Consider the following 22,318-nt stretch of genomic DNA (forward strand, 5'->3'; position numbering starts at 1 on the left):
TGACCCTGCTGCGTGCAGAGGTGGGACACAGGGACCTGTATAGGTGCCATGCGCTTCCGCCTTTGTCTTCTTTGGCTCCACAGCCTGAACTGCTTCCCTCCCTCCTTATGTTTTGTTATGTACTGTTCAATGGAGTTTTCTTGGCTTTCATCACAGCTGTGGATTAGGTACAGTTGGAGCCTGTTGGCAGGGATCCCAGTTTGTGCACTGAGATCTCTGGGAGTTCGTAGCCTCCTTAAGGAAACTGGCAGGAAATGAGTGTGGCTTACCTGGCTGGGAGGCCAGGGGCTTGGAGCCAAGTGACCTAGGAGTTCCAAAGTGAGGTGGACACCTGGTGCGTCCCGATATGGTCACTTCCTGGAGAGGTAATCCACATGTGGAGGCCCTGCTCTCCCGGCTGAGATGGAGCGGGCCTTGAAGCATCTATGGACCCTCATGGCTGATGAGGTCAGGCTCCTTCCTGTGCTGGGCCAACCCTCTTTGGAGGGGCATGCGATAAGCGGCTGTGGCCATTTTAACACCAAAGTAAGTTGTGTCTTCTTTGGCAAACTGCCACCCTGCTTATCAATGGCTAGAGTTAAATTAAAAAATGGCTATTTCCCCAAAAACAAGATGTCACTTCTATGGAAAATCCAGAAGGGACATCACCAGAATCACCATAAAAAGCGCCAAAAATTCCACCAGAAGTGCTCTTGATTTCTAAAGGGGACTGACATCACTTCCAGTTTTCCCCTGGAAGTGATGTCATGATCTTGCCGACAGAAGCTTCCTACGCCCCCTTCCTCTTTAATGCTTGGTTGTCCCTGGTGGCCCCATATTTCAGTTTCATGCAACAGTAACAAGAACAAATAATATTTTATTTTTAGCCTGCCCTTCCAAGCACTCAGGGCAGGTATAACATCAATACAACCAACATACAATTTAAAATTTTATAACAGTTACAATACACACATAACTACTCTAAAATTTCCAGACAGGGGAGTCCTCTAGTAGGGAGCTGATCTTCTGGCTTCTCCTTCTCCTTCTTGAGGTGAGGCCAGCTCTTTGGGCAGATGTTATTGTGGACCTTGACCATAAGGCCGGTGGAACAGCTCCATCTTACAGGCCCTGTGTACCTGATTAAGGTCCAAAGGGCACTGACCTCTTCCAGAAGTTTGTTCCACTAGGCTAACACCAGGTCCAAAAGCCCCTTGGCCTCACCAATGCCAATTTCACCTCTCTCAGACTGGGAAACCTGAAGAGATCCTGGGGCGATTCCGCACCAGTGGAAAATGCCACAGTCAGTCCCACAGTGTCACGAAGCGTTATGGAGCTGAATGGGCCCTTTTGTGTCCCCTCCAGTCCTCCTGTCGACATGGGCCTCCGCCACACTAGGCCCCATGTCCCCCAGATCGTTTAAGGGAATGTGGGGCAGCAGCGGCCTAGTGCACACCAGGCCCTGGAGGGAGCTGTCCTGGTGGCAATGCCATGTGGAATCACGGATTAGCCTTTTCTGCCTCCCAGCCTTTTCTACCTGTGCGGAATCGGCCCTGATCTAAAGATCTTAGAACCCTTGGGGGATTATAAGGGGAAAGGGAGTCCAACAGGTATGCTCATCCCAGAAGAATAGGGGATTGGACTGGCAGTTGTGAACTGTGGGAGGAACGTGTGGAAGACAAATGTCTTGCTACTCTACTCTTTTTTTTTTCCTGCATGCAGTTTCTTATTTTTCTTCCCAAAATGAGAAAAAGACAACGCCAAGGATTACACAGCAATATGTAATGTTATTTACAAAACCCACCCACCCCTCCAGCTTCTCCAAAGCATTTTTGGAATGTTCAACAGCAGTATAAACTTTAAAATTCCAGTTTTTGTTGGCACCAGTATGCACTGATCCTTCAGCTGATTTAAAGATCTCAGAAACCGGTGCAAAAGATCACATTTTTCACCTCGCTGTGCTTCGTATACTGGCAATTAAATGCACGGTTGTTCTGACAATGCCACAAAATGCATCCATGTCTCTTTGAAAAGGGAGAGCAAGATATGAAATTTCGGTCAACGTAACAGTGACCCCTGGATTTAAAGTAGAGTTGCCAAACTTCAGGCCTGGAGGTCTCCCAGAATTATGGGGGGAGGAGGACGAGGAGCAAATTGGCTTTTCATGCCCCACTTTTCACTGCCTGAAGGATTCACCTTACCCTTCTTCTCCTCTGTGAGATAGATGGGATTGAGAGAGTTCTGAGAGAACTGTGACTGACCCAAGGTCACCCAGCTTGCTGCAGGTGGAGGAGAAGTGGGGGAAATCAAACCCAGTTCTCCAGATTACAAACTCTTAACCACAACACCAAGCTGTCTCTGTCAGGAGACTTCGGGTCCTTATCGCACTAGACCTGACGAAAGTTCCTCTCCTCTCTAGAAACTTCACCGTCTTCAAGCTCCACCCTTAATTCTTCGGGACTTCCCCAACCCAGAGGTGGCTGCTCTGCTTTAAACCCTATCTTGCTGTCAGCTCTCCCGAAAGATGGAATTCTTGCCAGCTTGGAAGCTGTTCTCCTTAAGAAGAAACCCCAGCTTCCACCTTAAAAGATTCTATGGACGGACACCTGCAAAGCCATGGACATGGATCCAACCCACGGCTGGATAAAGGTGCTAAATTCTGATCTCAGCCTCATCTGCTGTACTAATGTCCTTACTTGTTTCCTGCAACCCCATCTCTCACAACTCAATTATTTCTTCTTTCAACATTCCCTATTTTGGGGGATCCTGGGGTGACTTTGCCAAGACGTCCTCATAACTGAAGGTGTGCAGGGGGGGGGAGGGGGCTTAAAGATACAAGGGACAAAGGACATTTTCTTGAGCTCAAACTGCAAGGGATTCTGGGAAGGGCTCCCTCAAGGGATGAGAAGAAGAACTGATGTTCTATACTCCACTTTTCAGTACTTGAAGGCGCGCCAAAGCGGCTTACAAACACCTGTCCATTCCTCTCCGCACAACAGACACCTTGTGAGGTTGGTGGAGCTGAGAGAGCTCTGAGAGAACTGCTCTGAAAGAACAGCTCTAAGAAAACTGGGATTGGCCTAAGGTCGCCTAGCTGGTTGCTTGTGGAGGAAGAACGGGGAATCAAACCTGGTTCTCCAGATTAGAGGCTACCACTCTTAACAATGACACCGAGCCTGGCCAGCAAGAACTGGTCCTGGACAGAATAAGGGAATGCTTGGATCCTGGCCTCTTCCCAGCTCTGCCCTAGGTTCAGCCATCTTTGAGCCAATCCAAACAACTCTAATGGAAAGGTTCTTCCACCTTTTCTATTCCATAAAGATTGCATCGGTACAAAGAGGAGGAGCTTGCTGCTTTTCAGGGTTCCGGGGACCAAGATCAACTAGATGGGCGACGTTTCAAAGAACATTTCCCTCAATGAGGAAAGGGCAGTAAGGAATCCCAATACAAAAACCCAGTCCCCAAGAGAAATCGTTCAGCATCTAAACAAGTTTCAAACATTTTGGGGGGGTTGGTTTCTCCATTATTTCCTCCAGGAGGTGGAGATGGGGGTCCTGGAAGAGACAAGAAGAAGAAAAGAATTAGGAAATGTCACGGGGGGCGGGGCCTGAATACCCAGGGACAAATCTGACACATCCTTACGGCGAATTGACCATTGGTCCCACAAGGTTAGTATTCAGACTGGCAGCAGCTCTCCAAGGTCTCAGGATCAGGGAGAGGGTCGCTGGTACACAGATGGCCTTTCCAAAGGACCACCCAGAAGTGACCTCACATAGAACCTGCCACTCTAGGAATTTCCCCAATCTCTATGGTAAATCTGGTAAGACGATGTGGAACATTTATTGACAGCTACCCAAACCTCACTATGCTCTTCCTGACAGGCTTAGCCAGCCACGAAGCTCTAGAAGTCCTTCCTAGCAGGTATGTTGTTATGTGGCTCCAAGTCTGCACATCTTTCTTTGGCCAACCAGACCAGCCAGATGGGCAGTCTTTTCTTTGGTCAGCTAAGCTGCCTAACTTGATGGCTAATTTTATAGATAAACTAGGAGGAAAGCCCGTCTTAAAAATGAGCCATAGAAAGGCAGAGGGAGGGTAAAAGAATCAGGGTGGGCTGGGCAGGGTGGTATGGTGGAGTGAGGACAGCTGGGCCCCTATAGCTCTCCTGGAAGTCAGGAGGCTTCAGATTGTGGCACGGCCACAGCAATGCTGCCTGCCTTCCCCACCCTCCCAGTAGCTCTGGCTACCACAGAGTAGCATGCCTAGACAGTCTTACCTTCTTTCTCATTCACACCTATAAAAATATCTGCTTCAGTAAACGCAAGGTGTGATCTCTTTGTCGTTCATCAGCTCGCTGTCAGATTCAGGGAGGTTCTTTATATGCTTGTATTTATTGCTGTGTGACCTCTGTGGGGCGAATCAGAATTACAGGAAGGATTTATGGGGGGTTCATTGAATTGCAATAGTGGATTACTATTCATTGTGAGATGCAAAGAGTATTGAAAATCAGATTTGCATTAGATCAAAAATGCAGGTTACTAAACATGGGACCAAACAATATTAAAATGTATAGTGAGCCTGAAGGATATGGTAACTGCTCCCAGGATCTTATAAGCTGGGCTGGATTTGCACTTGCTTTGTTTATTTCGTCGTGGATCTTGCTGAATTCATATCAATTTGAACTCGGGTCTTTCTCTTTCCTCCCCCTCCCCATTGAAACAGAAAAGTGTTCTGCACATGGTTAGGGAAGCTCAGAAAGGGGAAGGGAGCCAAGGGCAGCAAGAGCCCCTTTCTTCTCTTGAAGGGGGGGGGGGAAGGATTGGAGGCAGCAGAGGAGGGAGAAAAAAAACCAAGAGGCAATTCTCTACCAAGAGAAATTAGGGCTTCTGGAGCTTCTGCTGAGAAAAGTTAGGGCTTGCCCTCTAAGTCAAGCCTGGGAACAAGGAAACCTTTGAACTGAAGCCTTGGCCAATCAGGGCTTCTCTACAATGGGGGCTCAGCAGCAAGTTTGGAAGAAGCAGAGATCTGCATACTTTCTCATGCTGATTTTTTTCAGATATTGAGGGTTATATCCACTCTAGGAAATCACAAGGAAAAAGTAGGGTCATTCCAGATCAATCCTGCTTGTTGCAGAAGGAAAATGTAATTGGACAAAACCAAAATGGAAATCGCATTCAGTGGAGATGGCAGGGACTGAATCGACCTGGGATTGGAATAAGAGTTCCAGGCAGATTCAGCCCTGTTCTCCCAGAGCCGTTCTGTCAGAGCTCTCTCAGCCCCACCTACATCACAGGATGCCTTTTGTGGGGAGAGGAAGGGGAAATCACTTTGAGGCTCCCTTGGGTAGTGAAAAACATGGAATAAAAACTAACTCCTCTTCGGATGACGATGAACTGCATCTCCAAGGCTGTACCATGAAGTGAAATGTGCTCAGCCAACTTGTTCCAACTTGCTGGAGCTCCCTGACCCCAAAGAAGCACAATTAACCTCAGCGAGAGGCAGGGCCTTTTCAGCACTGGCACCAGCCTGGTAGAACACGGTGCCAGCAGAGACCCAGGCCCTGTCGTAACTATCAACGTTATAAAGAGCCTGCAAAATGGTGAGATCAGGATAGGGCTCCGTCCTCCTCTCGCTACTCCTTCGCCACAAGAAAACACAATTTGGATAAGCACCTACTGACAAACTTGTCGGAGCACTATGTCTCCTACGCTGATCATTTTCATCATTGTTTTAAAAGTTTTAACTATGGATGCATGGTTTGTTTGTTTTTTAAATTTCAAATTTTATTTATAATCCAATACAAGAAAAATACATTTAGCCATCTCCAAAATTACATGTTAATAGATTATATTACATTTATAAATAATAACTTCCGACTGTATTTGTTAAAGAATATACGAGAAAAAAACATTAATTCTCCTGTACAAAATTTCAATCCATTCTCATTTCCCCTTATAAATTATAAATCATAACCAATAGTCATAAATCAACAACTATATTTTTCTCTAATATACTCTATCCATAAGTTCCATTTTGTCTTAAAGTCTGCTATTAGTTTATCTTCGACATAAGTTGTCAATTTTGCCATCTGAGCAATTTCCAATGTTTTCAACTGCCAATCAAACATGGTGGGCGTCTCTTTTAACTTCCATTTTTTTGCCCAGACCGCCGTTGTCAAATGGATGCATGGGTTTTGATGTTGCCAGCCACCCCAAGCCTGCTTACAAAGTGGGGCGGCCTGCAAATCAAATAAATAAATGGGGAGGGGGAAGGAAACATTACTGGATTTTACAGAATGGTCAAGCAGAATGACAGAATAGGTGACCATGGCAAAACTTGCACATTTGATGCACAATAGGAGCAATGAAATTTGAGTCCAATGGCACCTTTAAGACCCACAAAGATTTATTAGAGATGGGAGCTTTTGTGTGCATGCAAGGGCATAATCTTGATCAGTCCTGTATTATGGCACTCTTGCCCTATATTTGCCTTTTCATGGACCAGAGCAGTCATAGATGGAGATATTAAAGACTGCAAGCTTTTGCCTATGAAAAGGTTCACCTGGGCCTAGTCTGCACACACAGGATAATGCACTTTCAATGTGCTTTGGCAGCTGGATTTTCTAGTGCAGAACAGGAAAATCTACTTCTAAAGTGCATTGGAAGTGCATTATCTATTGTGTGCAGAATAGGCCCTTGGCCCTGCCTGGTGGAATGAGCTCATGGAAGGGCTTCTCCAGTTCTGCAGGGCGTGTAAGACAGAGCTCTTCCACTGGGCATTTGGTTGAGGCCAGGGTGTGGAAGATCTGGACCCTCCTCTGGGTCCTTCCAGGACCATCAGGATCCTTCTGGGACCCAATCTCCTTACATCTTCCCGTGCACAAATGTCAGGAATTTGGTGGCTTTGTAAGGGGGGGGGTGAGGGGGTGAGGGGGATGGAGAAGATAGGAAGGGTTTCTTAATGTTGTTTGATTTGCTTTAACTTATGTTGTAAGCCACCACGGGCTAGCTGGTCTAGGGGCAGTAGCATAGAGGTTCAATTAATATATATACATAATAAATAAATAAAACTCTCTCCTGCAAACATTTTGCTTGTCTTTACAATGCTACAAAGCTCGGGTCTTGAAATCCTGACCTGTCTCTTCTGTTATTTTAATTTTGAGAGAGACATGTTTCCACGTGCTCTTTGGAAACCATCCAGGTTCATCTTGTATCCTTGAGCTCTCTCTCTCTAAAAAAAAAAAGCTTACCTTGACAGGCACTATCTCTTGCTGAATCAAGTTCTTGAATTCACTCCTGTGGAATTTCTCAGGCTCCGTCACCTTCTTGTGGCTGTTCTTGGAGTTTCCCTGCATCATGTCGGTCAACGCTTTGATGAACCTGGACATTGTCGAGTGTCCAAAGGCCTCCTGAAGAGACAGAGGGAAGCTGCTTCAGAACGTTCAATGGAAACAAAGCTGTGGCAGAGACCGGAAGGGTCTCCACAGTGTACGAACTTGCTTACCGCGGTTCCCTCTTAGAAGAACGACTTTTGCCCTGGGAGATGCAGACCCACGGTCGCAGTTGGAAGAGCGTGGAGATGAGGACACCAAAAATTGGCCAAATGTAGCTCTAACTCACTCCAGGAACAGTCCACAGGCTCCACAGACAGGTGCCAAAACATAAATACGCATGCTCCATTTTGGATTAATCGAGTGGGAGCGTTTTGGGAGGTCCATGTTTACATTAGGAGTAAGTGGAGCCTTACAGTTTCAGGTTGGGTGATGAACCAGGAAGTTCTCCCTTCAAATCTTGCCTCAGTCATGAACTCACTGAATGGCAATCAACAAGTCTTGATCCACTGCCTGTCACATTGGGATGGTAATCAGGGATGTTGTTGAACGGGTATTCCTTGTGTTTCGAAAAGATGGATATGGGCATCTCACCATGCTTCACCTTCAAAGACCAAGGTGAGCCTTACAGCTCCAAATTCTTTTCTAGAATCTACACATTTTGAATGTGCTTTTGGGTTTTCCTGTGCAAAACTGGAAAATCTACTTCTAAAGTGCGTTGAAAGTGCATTATCGGATGTGTGCAGAAGGCTCTCTCACGTTGGATAGTGCACTTTCAGTGAACTTCACAAATAGATGTCCTTGGCTCCCTCTGCTACCTTCTCACTACTGTACCACTGTTCCCTACTAAAATCTACTTCTAAAGGGTGTTGAAAGAGCATTATCAGTCAATCAATTTTATTTACCATCGTAGACCATCCAGTAAAAAGCCTAGAATTACAGATATAAAATCAATTATGAAAGGATAAAAAACAAAGAGATAAAAACAATTGTATATCGATCCTGTGTAAAAGTATTAGAGTCCAGGGCTGGCCCAGCTCTTCCTTGTTTTTGCAGCTACCCGAGCATATTTAGCAATAGTTTTTGTTAGGTTTTTGTTTGTGTCTGGCAGCATTAGCTTAAGATAGAATCATAGAATCATAGAGTTGGAAGGGGCCATGCAGGCCATCTAGTCCAACCCCCTGCTCAACGCAGGATCATAGAATCATAGAGTTGGAAGGGGCCATACAGGCCATCTAGTCCAACCCCCTGCTCAACGCAGGATCATAGAATCATAGAGTTGGAAGGGGCCATACAGGCCATCTAGCCCAACCCCCTGCTGAACGCAGGATCATAGAATCATAGAGTTGGAAGGGGCCACACAGGCCATGTAGTCCAACCCCCTGCTCAACGCAGGATCATAGAATCATAGAGTTGGAAGGGGCCATACAGGCCATCTAGTCCAACCCCCTGCTCAACGCAGGATTAGCCCAAAGCATCCTAAAGCATCCAAGAAAAGTGTGTCTCCAACCTTTGCTTGAAGACTGCCAGTGAGGGGGAGCTCACCACCTCCTTAGGCAGCCTATTCCACTGCTGAACTACTCTGACTGTGGAAAATTTTTTTCCTGATATCTGAAGTTCACTGAAAGATGTTATTTCCTCAGACCTCTGGGGCATTCTATTAGCACTGAGGCCACTGAATCTGTACACAGGTTATGATCGAGTTTGCACTCAGATAGGACATGTTCCAATGTCTCCATTTGAACTTCATCACAGATACACTTGCGTGCTTCTAACGGTACCCCTTTGGACTTTCCTTCCAGAGAAGCGGAAGGGGGAACATTATGACACATATAAGAGTGAAAGTTCTTCTTTGTTCAGATTATAAGATTGGTTAGATATGGCACCAAGACAATCTTGTTAGGAAGGTCTATTCCCAAAAAAATGGGTCCAGGATCTTATTAATATCATGTTGTCTTTAATAAACATTACGTATGTCGTGTTCTTTTGGATAAACAGAGCTCTTAAGCAGATTTGGTCTATTTTAAAGGAACCTGATTTCAGCCAGGAGGGACAGGATAACTGGTGTAGTGTAGTGGTTAATTCCATTCTGATGAGCCAGGTTTGATTCCCACTCCCTGACATGCAGACAGGTGAGTTAATGATATAATCAGACAGGTGAATGATAGAATCATAGAATCGGTATTGACCTCCAGGGTCATCTAGTCCACCTCCTGGACAATGCAGGGACTCTCAACTATCTGCCCACCCACGGTGACCCCAATATCATGCCCAAGTGATCCTTCCACCAAAAATCTTGGTGTTTTTTTTTACTGGGTTTTACTGGGACGTTCTTCCCCCTCTTGACTGCCTAAGCAAGTATCTATCTATCTATCCATCCATCCATCTACCCATCTATCCATTCAGCCAGCCAACCATCCTTCCACTCTTACATAGTGGCTCCTGGCAGATAAGAAAATCAGCCCCACAATAAAATCCCCATAAAACCAATCATAAAATCCCTTATATAAAACCCCATCGATGGTGAAAGTCCCCCCCCCAGCTCAACATATCATTTAATAAACAGTGCCTCAGGGGTATGACTGGGGGAGGGCATGACCTGCCTAACCAGTAGGGGCCCCAGATCATACCAGCACTGGCCTTAACCAAAGACCTGGCAGAAGAGCTCCATCTTGCAGAACTGGGAAAGTCCCATCAGGGCCCTCAGCTCTTCTGGGAGATAATTCCACAAGGTGGCGGCCAGGACCAAAAAGGCCCAGGACCGGGTTGAGGCCAGACAAACTGTCTCGGGTCAAGGACCTCCAACGAATTCATACCCACAAAGCACAACAAAGCAATGGATGTTTAGTGTTCCTTGGAGAAGCTACCACCAAAATCCTTTGAGGTCTCCCATCCAAGTGCTAGCCAGGATTGGACCTGATTAGATTCCAAGATCTGACAGGATCAGGCTTGCCTGACCAAGATATAGATAAATGACTGGGATGATCCAAATTTCTGTAGGAGAGTGCATGTTTTGCATACTGAAGTTTCCAGGTTCAGTCTCCAGCTGAAAGACTCCTAAAATAGCAGGTGCTGAGCAAGAAATCCTGCCATGTAGAGGATGGAGCAGAGTTGTTCTCTCTTGCCCTGAAATAATAAAATTAATTCAAAAGGAAATTCCATCTAAACATCCAGAAGAAGTTCCTGATGGTCAGAGGGGTTTCTCAGTGGAACAGGCTTCCTCGGGAGGTGGTGGGTTCTCCATCTTTGAAGGTTTTTAAACAGAGGCTGGAGAGCCATCTGACGGAGAGGCTGATTCTGTGAAGGCTCAAGGGGGTGGCAGGTGACAGTAGATGAACGATTGGGATGTGAGTGTCCTGCATAGTGCAGGGCATTGGACTAGATGACCCAGGAGGTCCCTTCCAACTCTATTATTCTACGATTCTATGATTCTAAGACCTTTCTCTGCCAAAAAATATATATATATTTATCGTATGGCTTGTGCGTAGTGCAGTCAGGAGATCTGTCCGACAGCCAGGCAAGGGGCATTTGGAAGGTGGTTTGCCATTGCCTGTCACCCCTTCATGACCTCTCGTGTCTCCTGGAGGAATTCTATCCCAATCCTTGGAGGTGTCCCATCCAAGCTCTAACCAGGTTTGGACCTGCTAGCTTCCGATCTCTGGTGGGACCAGGCTTACTTGGACCATCCAGTTCAGGTGTCTAAGCAAGTCACAGATGCCTATCAGGTGTCTGGCTGACTCTCGCCATCTGACCATCCTACCTCATCCAGAGTCAAAAGTAGGATGGGGACTGGGAGGAATAGTGAGGTTGCAGTAGGAGATCCCAGGATGACAACATAACTAACATATGTCCCCATGGTGTCTCCTGAACTCGATGGCCTGATAGCTTGATCTGATTAGATCTCAGAAGCTATGCAAGGTTAGCCCTGGTGAGTCAACCAAGGGCTAGATGGGAGGCAACCAAGATAATCCAGGGTCACTTAACACAGAGGTAGGCAATCTTCATGCGGCCTTTAGGAGGGGAAGAGTTGTTTTTAAGCCCTGTTTTTCACTACCTGAAGGAGTCTTAAAGTGCCCTTCCCTTCCTCTCCCCACAACAGAGAAGCTGAGAGGTTGGTAGGGCTGAGAGAGCTCTGAGAGAACTACTCTGAGAGAACTGCTCTGTGAGAACAGCTCTAACAAGACTGTGACTAGCCCAAGGTCAACCAGCTGGAATCCAGTTGGGGGCCAGGGAATCAAACCAGGATTGCTAGATTAGAAGTCATTGTTTTTAACCATTGCACCAAGCTGGCTCAGTTTATTAATTTTAAAAAGGCCTTTTCCTTTATGATGCCTGCTAGATCGTGGGAGGAATTAGCTACAACCTCTATGGATCATCAGCTTGGTGTAGTGGTTAGGAGTGCAGACTTCTAATCTGGCGAGCTGGGTTTGATTCTGCACTCCCCCACATGCAGCCAGCTTGGGCTCCCCACAGCACTGATAAAGCTGTTCTGACTGAGCAGTAATATCAGGGCTCTCTCAGACTCACCTCCCACACAGGGTGTCTGTTGTGGGTAGAGGAAAGGGAAGCTGGATATAATCCGCTTTGAGACTCCATCGGATAGAGAAAAGCAGCTTATAAGAACCAACTCTTCTTCTTCTTCAGTAATCTCAGGGCTCTCTCAGCCTCACCTCCCTCACAGGGTGTCTGTTGTGGAGAGAGGAAGGGAAGGCGATTGTAAGCTGTTCTGAGACTTTTTCATCTTAGCATACAGAAACATTGCATTGGAGAAGGCACTCCTCAAAGAGGACTTAAGATGTTAAACAAAACGTCACTGAACTGTAGTTAGAACTGCAGTGAAGTTGGAACTTCACTGAACTTATACATGATTGTTCAACTAGGAGCAAAGCCCGTTGTCTCCAAGAAAACAACGGGCGCTAGAGCTTGGCAGTGGGAAGAGGAAGGGGAGGAGTTGTCCAGTCTGTAAGGGCATGGGGTTGAATGTGTGTGTTGTGTGGGAGGTTGTGGTGGCATGGTGGCAAATGAGGGCATGGGTGTGGAGATATGGGTGTCAAGAACCTGTGGTGTGGAATGTTCGTTGAGTGTGGGAGAGGACTGACCTTTGGGAATTGTGGCATAGTGGTTACAGATGAGCTTTCCAGAGCCATGTCCTCAGATATGTGAAGGGAAAATCAGACTGGAGACTCTTCTTAGGGGAAGATTACATGGCAACCAATTCCTCCCAGTTCTGCGTCATTTCCCTTCTTGTGTGAATTAGGCCACATTCACTGAAATGCCCCTCTGCCCTAATACACATGGGGTAGTCACAGTACACAGGTGTCCACCCTGTTCCTTCTGTCTCCCATGTTTTCACTGTTGGTAAAATGTTATGTGCCCACATGCTTATTTCATGTTTTTTGTACCCTACTGCTTACTACGCAAACGAGTCTCAAAGCAGTTTACAAACACCTTTTCCATTTGTCTCTCCACAATAGTCAACCTGTGAGGTATGTGGGGTTGTGAGAGATCTGAGAGAACTGGGAATGGGCTGCAGTGACCCAGCAGGCCTCAGGTGTCTCAAAGCATTTTTTCAATCGTCTTCCCTTTCTCTCCCCATAGCAGACTCCCCATGAGGGAGGTGGGGTAGCAAGCCTCACAGGGCTGGCAACCCTAAGGGGAAGACTCTCTGTGCACAGCACAGTAAGGTTTTTTATGCTGTTTTTTTTTATTTGCCACGCCAAGGTTATTTGCCAGGCCAATAAGTCATTTCAGTTACTATGTGTCTCCAGACATTTACCTGTTCTCTATTTACAGTTTCAGGCTGTAAATTTTTATTTAGATCTTCCTGCACTTTCCAGACTCACAGGACTGTTGCTGGTCTGCCTGTCTGCGCCCCAGAATACCAACAGTTGCTGGTAAGGGCTGGCCATAACACATAGGCCAGGAGGGACACTCCTGCACCACTCCCTGCCAACCTACAGGTGTGGCCTGGAGAGCTCCTGTAATTACAGCTCACTTGAAGAGTATAAAGATAAGCTCCCCAGGCAGAAAGGGCTACTTTGGACAGGGTTGTGGTATAGAAGAAACATTTAAGGCTTCCCACAGAGGTTGTTGTTGAATTGAAAGACTTGAGGCCTACTGCAAAGGGTTGTTGTGCAGATGAAACAGGAGACAAAAGAGCCAGCTTCCTCTGCAGAATAACGCTATGCAGTGGCCTCAAATCTGCAGAGAGTTGCAAAGAAGAAAGACACAAGGCTTGGCTGTGTCTAACCTCCGGGCAGAGCAGTATTTTAAGTGAGAAGGGGCTTTTCTGTGGCCTCCCTGTCAGGCATCTGTTTGGCAGAAGGGGAAAGCCCCCCCCCCTCAAAAGGAAGGCCCCTAAAGCTCCCCTGTCAGAGGCTCCTTCGCAGGAGGCCTGAAGGGGGGGAGGGGAAGCACTCTGCAGCCTCCGGCCAGCTCTGTCAGGGTTCTGAGGCAATTTGCAGTTGGACTTGACAGTTAGGACAGCCTTGGGGCGAAAAGGGCTGGCGCAGCCTCTGTTCTCATCCCCCTTGGCAGCCCTACTGACCTCCTCTCCCTTTGGTGGTCAGGAACAGACTGGCAGCCAGACTGGGCTGGGTGAATGGAATTTTGGTCTGTCCTGGTGAGGGGCCAATAGGAAGGCACTTTGCGCGCCTCCCCATTGGCTGCTTGGCCCTGGATGGACACTCGGAGTTTTTATCCTGGACAGGGCCCGCCCTAACTCCTCCCCAGGTGGCCTTACCCTTTTATTTAATCCGCTCCACAGGAATGGTTAAAGATTGTTCTTTTCCCCCTTTTTTCACATTATTTCCCTGGGTGTGTGCTATTACCTCAGTTAATGGGGCAGAAGAGGTTATTGAGGGACACACTTCTGACTTGTGCTGAGATGCAAAAGAGGAGAAATCCCCAGATCCCAAATGGGGTGTGCGACAACTTCACCTGTTGAATTTCTTCCTGCCAGTAACTCTTCCTCAGATGACACAGGGCATGGAGAGGGCACTGACTTTGGTACTTAGGCATAAATATATATTTATACTTTTGTTTTGACAAACATTATTGCTAATATTGATCTTGTTATCTTTGCAGTGTTGGGAACTGGCCTGTGGGGCAGGGCACAGAATCCTAGAATCCTAGAGTTGGAAGGGATCTCCGGGGTCATCTAGTCCAACCCCCTGCAGAATGCAGGAAACTAATACCTGCTTTCCACCAGTGATCCTAATTCCATGTCCAGATAATTCTCCCCAAAATAAAAAAACCAGAATCCCTAGCTAGTCTGGTCTGGAAGAAATTCACCTTCTGACCCCAAAGCTGCAACCGGTATTTCCCCGGACATTCAAGACAGGCCCACAAAAGCCAAGCTCAGACACAATCCCTTCCTGTCCGCCTACTCACAATCTGCCTACGTTTACCAAATCAGCATTTGGGTTAGATGACTATCCAGTCTCTCCTTAAAAACTTCCAAAGAAGAAGAAGAACCCACCACATCCTGAGGAAGCCTGTTCTGCTGTCAGGAACTTCTTCCGGAGGTTGAACCAAACATGCTCACAGTGATTTTTCGGCTCATTAAACCAGTGGCAGTTTTCTGATGCACGGGACCAGCCTTGTAGACAGCGATGGAAAGAACCAATAAATCAGTGCTGCAGGTCTCATTCCGGGTTTGACAGGAACCAGCCTGAATCCCAGGAGGCCACCATCAACTGCTCGGAAGTTCTGCCTGTGCATGGGTCTCTTATCCCATGCATGCATGCCTGCTAGCAAGACTGAGGCACATGCTTTTCAGTTGTGCACATAGAAAACAAATATTTCCTCTACACTGGAAAGGGAGGGGGTGATAATTGGAAAGCCGTTTTTAGATTTCATTTTGGCCGAGCTGCCCCAAAAATAGGTCTCCCACCTTGCCTAGATAACCTTGCAAGGATTTAGACAATTTGGAGTTTTGTATCTGATCCCCTGTCACCCTCTTGGTGTATCATTATTGTTGTGGTTGTTTTTGTTGGTGGTGGTTTTATAACCCACTTCACTACCCAGAGGAGTCTCAAGGCAGCTTGTTGTCGCCTTCCCTTCCTCTCCCCACAACAGACACCCTGTCAAGCAGGTGGGGCTGAGAGAGCTCTAATAGAACTGTCACTAGCCCAAAGTCACCCAACAAGCTGCATGTGGAAGACTTCTCCAAATTAGAGGCTGTTGCTCTTAAGCACTACAACAAACTGGCCATTATTACTATTATTATTAATTAATTAATTAATATTCAATTATTGACTACTATTTTAGGACAGCCAGCTCACGGCAGTTGACAACAAGGTCAAAAGCACATGACAATCAATGGAAAAACCGAACAACTTCTCCCCCAGTACACCCATTTTGTGCCACCCATTTGACCTGACTACAGCCTCAAGGTAGGTAAAGGCGTTCAAGAGTCAAATGTTTAAACATTTAAAAACTTGGAGGAAGGGCCATACAGATCTACTTGGCCCCGGCCTCAACCAAATGCCTGGCGGAAGAGATCCATCTTACAGGCCCTGCAGAACTGTGATAAATCAGACACGATCCCCAGCTCTCCCGGAAGCTCATTCCACCAGGTAGAGGCCAGCACCAAAAGGGCCCTGGCTCTGGTTGAGGCCAGGCGTACCTCACATGGGCCCGGGATGCCCATCCTGTTAGAATTCAACCCTCTGTGAGGGACACAGGGAGTTAAACAGTCCCTCTGATAACCTGTACCCAGACTGTGGATGGCCTTGAAGGTCAATCAGAACCTTGAACCTGATCTGAAACTCAACCGGCAGCCAATGCAGCTGCCTCAGCACCAGCTGGATATGGGCTCTCCAAGGTATTCCCAAGAGAACCGTAGAAGCCTCATTCTGTACCGGTTCCAGTTTCCGGGTCAGGGGAAAGGACAAGCCAGCATAGAGCGAGCTATAGAAATCTAATCTATTGCTGACCATCACATGGATCACTGTGGCTAGGTGTTCAGGGAGCAGGTAGGTATTACTATTGTTAGAATCAGAGAATCATAAAATCAGAGTTGGAAGGGACCTCCTGGGTCATCTAGTCCAACCCCCTGCACTGTGCAGGACATTCACCACCCTATCGCTCCTCCACTGTCACCTGCCACCCCCTTGAGCCTTCCCAGAATCAGCCTCTCCATCAGATGGCTCTCCAGCCTCTGTTTAAAAATCTCCAAAGATGGAGAACCCACCACCTCCCGAGGAAGCCTGTTCCACTGAGAAACCACTCTAACTGCCAGGAACTTCTTCCGGATGTTTAGACAGAATTTCCCTTGGATTTATTTCATCCCGTTGGTTCTGGTCCGTCCCTTCTGGTTATTATTATTATTATTATTATTAATCATATGGCATGGCATGTAGTTAGGAGATCCCAAGACTGTCCGGCAGCCACGCAAGAGACTTTGGAGGAGTTCTGCCATGGCCTGCCCCCTACGACTTGAGACCTAGTGTTCCTTGGAGGTCTCCCAACCTAACCCCAACCTGGGAGGACCCAGCTTAGCTTCTGAGATCTGACGGGATCAGGGCCGCCTGGGCTGTCGATGTTGGTGGCCCTCCGGTCATTACTGAAGAAGCCTTCATCAGCCTGACCTGATTAATCTCGGAACGGTTAACATGCCATGAGCCACCTCCTATCACCCTTGTGCAGAAAACATAGATCAATCCTGATGCCGAAACCAGACAGAAAATCGTTTCTGCTGTGTGTTCTAGCCAGCTCTCTGGCAACCCTCCAATGGGAAAAACAAGTCGAAGAATGAGAAACATCCGACATGCATTGTTCTTGTCCAGGCACCATTTATTTATGGAGTTATGTGCTGAGTCTGTATTTCTCCCTCCCCCTGTTTTGTATCTTTGGTCTTTTAACTGCTCCGTTAAGACTCCTGCTAGGTGTATGTTTTTGCGTGTGTTTTAAGGGGCAGTCTCTATCCTTGCTGCCTGGGGGTGTTTTTGTTTGTTTTTCAGGGCTGGAGGCCCTGCAGCTTGGTTTGGGGAGAGGCCGCGAATGTCTTTTTCTCAAGTAATCCATAGAATCATAGAATCATAGAGTTGGAAGGGGCAATGCAGGCCATCTAGTCCAACCCCCGGCTCAACGCAGGATCAGCCCAAAGCATCCTAAAGCATCCAAGAAAAGTGTGTATCCAACCTTTGCTTGAAGACTGCCAGTGACTGCCAGAGATACTTTCCTGGCTGCCGCCAAACAGACAAGAGCCAAGGACGTGGAAAGGGAACAGGACCCACAAAATCTTGGCTGCACCCCTCATCTAGAAATAAACAGGCCAAGCTGGCATGGATCACACTTGGAGATTTCCAAAGTCTGCTTCTAAACCAATCAATGGATTTTTCCTGGCTAGCACTGACGAGCAAGAGCCAAGGACTTGGAGAAAGAGTGGGACCCATGCACTTCCTGGTTGCCAACGCATCAAGAAAGAAGGGGTCCAACTGGGGTGCACAATCCCCAGGCATGGATCAAATCAGGGGCTGCGAATGTCTTTTTTTCTAATTTGGGGGATCGCCTTGACTCTTGAGCCCTGCGTGCCTGGTAGGAGGTTGTGGTCAGCAGATTCCAACCTACTGACCATACCTGGCCCTAGGGAGACTCACCTGGCCTTAGCCAGGGACAGGGCCTTTTCAGTCCTGGCCCCTACCTGGTGGAATTAGCTCTGGCAGGAGCTACGGGTCCATGGAGAGCCTTTGGCTTTCTGGAGGGCCTGCAAAATGGAGCTCTTCTGCCAGGTTAGAATCATAGGATCATAGAATCATAGAGTTGGAAGGGGCCACACAGGCCATCTAGTCCAACCCCCTGCTCAACGCAGGATCATAGAATCATAGAGTTGGAAGGGGCCACACAGGCCATCTAGTCCAACCCCCTGCTCAACGCAGGATCATAGAATCATAGAGTTGGAAGGGGCCACACAGGCCATCTAGTCCAACCCCCTGCTCTACGCAGGATCAGCCCTAAGCATCCTAAAGCATCCAAGAAAAGTGTGTATCCAACCTTTGCTTGAAGACTGCCAGGTTTACAGGTCAGGTCCAGTACTAGAGACAATGTTATGGATCCTGTCTCCTGCTTGAGCGTCTGCATCTTGGCACTGAGCATCTGGCCCCCCATGCTGCCTCTGAAAGTGTTATGTAAAGAATAAGGTTTTTGCCATCTGGAATGATTACAGTGTTATTGGGGTTTAATGGGATTTGATGGATTTTTTAGTTGTATTGTTGAACTTTTGATGTAACCCGCTGTGAGCCGGTTGCCAAGAGCGGCAGGCTAGAAATCAAATGAATAAAGAAACAAACAAGCAAACAAAATAAACAAATCAAGAGATATGATCTTGGCTGCCAAGGACAAGCAAGAGCTATGTATGTGGAGCAGGAACCATGCATTTCATAGCTGCCACCACATTGAAAAAGAAGGGGCCAGTCTGGCTTGCACAATACCCGGGCCTGGATCAAAAAGCTGACAGCAATCAGCAGGTGCATGAATGGGCAGCCTACCAGTCCTCAGTGAGGTGGCCTCAGAAACTTTACAGCTATGTGTGGGATGGCTTGTTTGGGCGGATCTAGAGGCATTGCTTGCAAACTCATGCTTGGGATTCCAGTGTCTGCAGTGGAAACAGTAGTAAGATGAGCTCTGTATCTCCTTTAAGGCAGCATAGCTGGGAAGGGGAACTTTAAAATGTTTTGAATGGCTTCTCTTCTTCTCCTATCCTGCTAGAAACTGGACTCACACGCTGAAGAAGAAGAGTTGTCTTTTATGTCCTGCTTTTCACTACCAGAAGAGTAGTCAGTCAGTCAGTCAGTAACCTTTTACTGGCATAACCAGAAGAGTCTCAAAGCGCCTTGCAGTTCTCCTCCCTTACTCTCCCCACCACAGACATCCCAGGAAGTTGGTGGGGCTGAGGGAGCTCTGACAGAACTGCTCTGTGAGAACTGCTCTAACAGGACTGTGACAAGCCCAAGGTCACCCAGCTAGCTGCACGTGGAGGAGGGGGGAAATCAAACCCGGCTCTCCTGATTCAACGCCGCAGCACTTAACCCCTACACCACCCTAACTGTTGAGGTGGATTGGCGGTTGCTATCTTCAGAAATCTTGGGAGAGAATGTCCTGGTTAGAACAAGCTTTCTCAACCAGTATTTCGTGGAGCCCTGGGGTTTCTTCACAGACCTGAAAGGGATTCCGAAATGGGTGGGATTTAATTAATATTTACATCTTTATATTAAATTCATTTAACATTGGAGGTGATATAACCGCATATGGACATGTCGACCCATCTCCCCCTCCTAAAATGGCCGATGACCCATTTTCCCCTCCTAAAATGGCCGATGATGGGCAGGGAGAGGGGCAGGAAGGGGAGGGGCTTCAGGTGGGCGTGTCCACAGCTCTGCTTCCCAACCATATTCTGCATGATTGCGCCACTTCTGGGGTTTCTCGAAGCCTGAAAAATGTTTAAGGGGGTTCCCAATGGTAAAAATGTTCAGAGATGCAGTGCTAGGGTGTTCAAATGCTCTCCAGCCATAACATAAGGATAGGGTTGACAAGGCCCCTTGAATGGGGGCTGTCCCCTCCTCCTGTTCCCCCACACTGCGGTCCGTGGACTGCAAGGCAAACAAACCGGTCAGTCCTGGAGGAGATCAGCCCTGACTGCTCCTTAGAAGGCCAGATCCTGAAGATGAAACTCAAATACTTTGGCCACCTCATGAGAAGGAAGGACTCCCTGGAGAAGAGCCTAATGCTGGGAGCGATCGAGGGCAAAAGAAGAAGGGGACGACAGAGAACGAGGTGGCTGGATGGAGTCACTGAAGCAGTCGGTGCAAACTTAAATGGACTCTGGGGAATGGTAGAGGACAGGAAGGCCTGGAGGATCATTGTCCATGGGGTCGCGATGGGTCCAACTTTGCAACTAGGAACAACAACAACAACCTACAACATCAGGTGTGGCGTCACATCACTTCCGGTAAAAAACAGAAGCAACATCTAGAAGAAGAAGAAGAAGAGTTGGTTCTTATATGCCGCTTTTCCCTACCCGAAGGAGGCTCAAAGTGGTTTACAGTTGCCTTCCCTTTCCTCTCCCCACAACAGACACCCTGTGGGGTGGGTGAGGCTGAGAGAGCCCTGATATCACTGCCTGGTCAGAACAGTTTTATCAGTGCCGTGGCAAGCCCAAGGCCACCCAGCTGGCTGCATGTGGGGGAGCGCAGAATCGAACCTGGCATGCCGGATTAGAGGTCCACACTCCTAACCACTACACCAAACTGGCTCTCAACATGTAGGTTTTATCATAGAGTTTACAGCAGTTCCTAGAGATACCCATGTCTCATCTGTTTTTTAACCAGAAGTGATGAGAGACTCAGCTTGAACCCCTTGAAAGAATAGATGAAAACCTCTTGTTATTTGCACCACACACAAGTCCATGGGCCAGAGAAGCAAGCAGCATCCACTAACTTAGATGGCATTTTAAAAAAAGAGGTACATGGGGGGGGGGGGAGTCCCATCCATGGAACCTTCAGGCTGAAAGGCAGTGTACCTTCGAATCGTGGGTGTTTAAAGCACAACAGGGAGGTCTGTTGCTAGCACCTTCTGAGCTGAGACAGATTCAACAAAGTAAAACTCGATTTTGTAAGCATCAGTTGCATTTTTGGGGTAAGGAAAGAAATCACCCTGGCCCTGTACTATAATTCAGTCTGTGTGAAACTTACATTATCCAGCAGAATACACATTATAGCACTATTACGGAATACACATTATAGCACTATTACAGAATCCACATTATAGACTATTATAGCACTATTTCCTAGACCAGGGGTGGTCAGACTGTGACTCCCCAGATGTCCATGGCAGGGGCTCATGGGAATTGTAGTCCATCATCTGGATTGCCATAGTTTGGCCACTCCTGATATAGACCATATGCATATTTTACAGTAAAAAAAAAGAAAAAGAAATCTTGCTTTTCCTCCAGGATTATCGAAACTCCATTTATATATGTCCATTTAATGGGGGTTTAATGGGATCTTTAATGAGGACTTTGTGACCCGCCCCGAGCCATTGTATGGGAGTGGCAGGATATAAATCGCATAAATAAATAAATCACATAAATAAACAACCCCCTCAAAAAATTTAAAGAAACAATATGAAAATCTACTCATCTAATCAGTGAAAAACCTAGTCACAATGAAATGAGACAGGAAAAACAACAGAAAAGGACTTTTAAAATTCCAGATAAAGTGAGAAAGAACTCATTTAGAAGTGTCATAATGGTCCTGAAATGCACTGTAAACGCACACTCACCCCTGTAAAACCCATGTGCACGGGCCTGCCAGCGGATTATCTAAACTCCATTTTATTCTCACAACGCCCTTGCGAGGTAGGTTCAGCTAGGGGAGAGCGGCCAGTCGAAGGCTGCTCAGCAAGCTTCCCGATTAAGGAAAGGGAGATTTCAAATGCATGCCTTAGTCTTACTGTCCAGCTAGCACTCCACACTTTCTGTTTGCATGCACAGACTGATACCCGCGTTCTCTCTCCCTGCCCTGCAAAATTATCTCATACTGTGGCATGCTGTGGCCTCCGCTCTCACGTTGCTCACAGAGAATTGGGGAGACAGGTGGGCCAGTCCCCCTCTCTTCTAGGATTTCTCAAACCTGAGACTTACCTGGAGGAGCAGTGAAGGGCAAGAGAAATCTGTCCCAGCCGATGCGGCCCAGCGTAGAGACTCCTTTGTGGCTGACAGCCGGAGAAAGTGGGTGGCGAATGAGGCGAGGCGGCCTTCTGGCCAAACCTGCTCCTGGCGGTTGCTCCATTTTGCTCCGGCGTTCCTGCTGAACCCTCCCAAATGATCAGATGTCAGGAAGGTGAGCTCACCTGTGAGGGGGAGAGGGAGGGAGAGAGAGCTGTAAACAGGTTGGCCAGGCTGAGGGAGCGAGACGAAATCCTCTTCCTGAGAAAAAGGAAGAAAACCTGGAGAAATAGGCAAAGTGCTTGTTATTCATGATCAATGAAACAATTGAGATTTACCCATCAGGG

The 22,318-nt window shown here is 47.3% G+C and overlaps 1 long non-coding RNA gene across 1 annotated transcript; it reads right to left on the reverse strand.

The window, feature by feature from the left end:
- Positions 1–839: 839 nt before the first annotated feature.
- Positions 840–22,113, reverse strand: LOC143829655 (uncharacterized). Its single transcript, XR_013228208.1, has 4 exons — positions 21,948–22,113; positions 7,223–7,381; positions 4,250–4,380; positions 840–3,530 (listed from the first exon to the last, which is right to left on the reverse strand). It is a non-coding gene; the product is annotated as an uncharacterized LOC143829655 (long non-coding RNA).
- Between the last annotated feature and the right edge of the window lie 205 nt (positions 22,114–22,318).

This window comes from Paroedura picta, chromosome 1, assembly GCF_049243985.1.
Source record: "Paroedura picta isolate Pp20150507F chromosome 1, Ppicta_v3.0, whole genome shotgun sequence".
Taxonomy (NCBI): Eukaryota; Metazoa; Chordata; class Lepidosauria; order Squamata; family Gekkonidae; genus Paroedura; species Paroedura picta.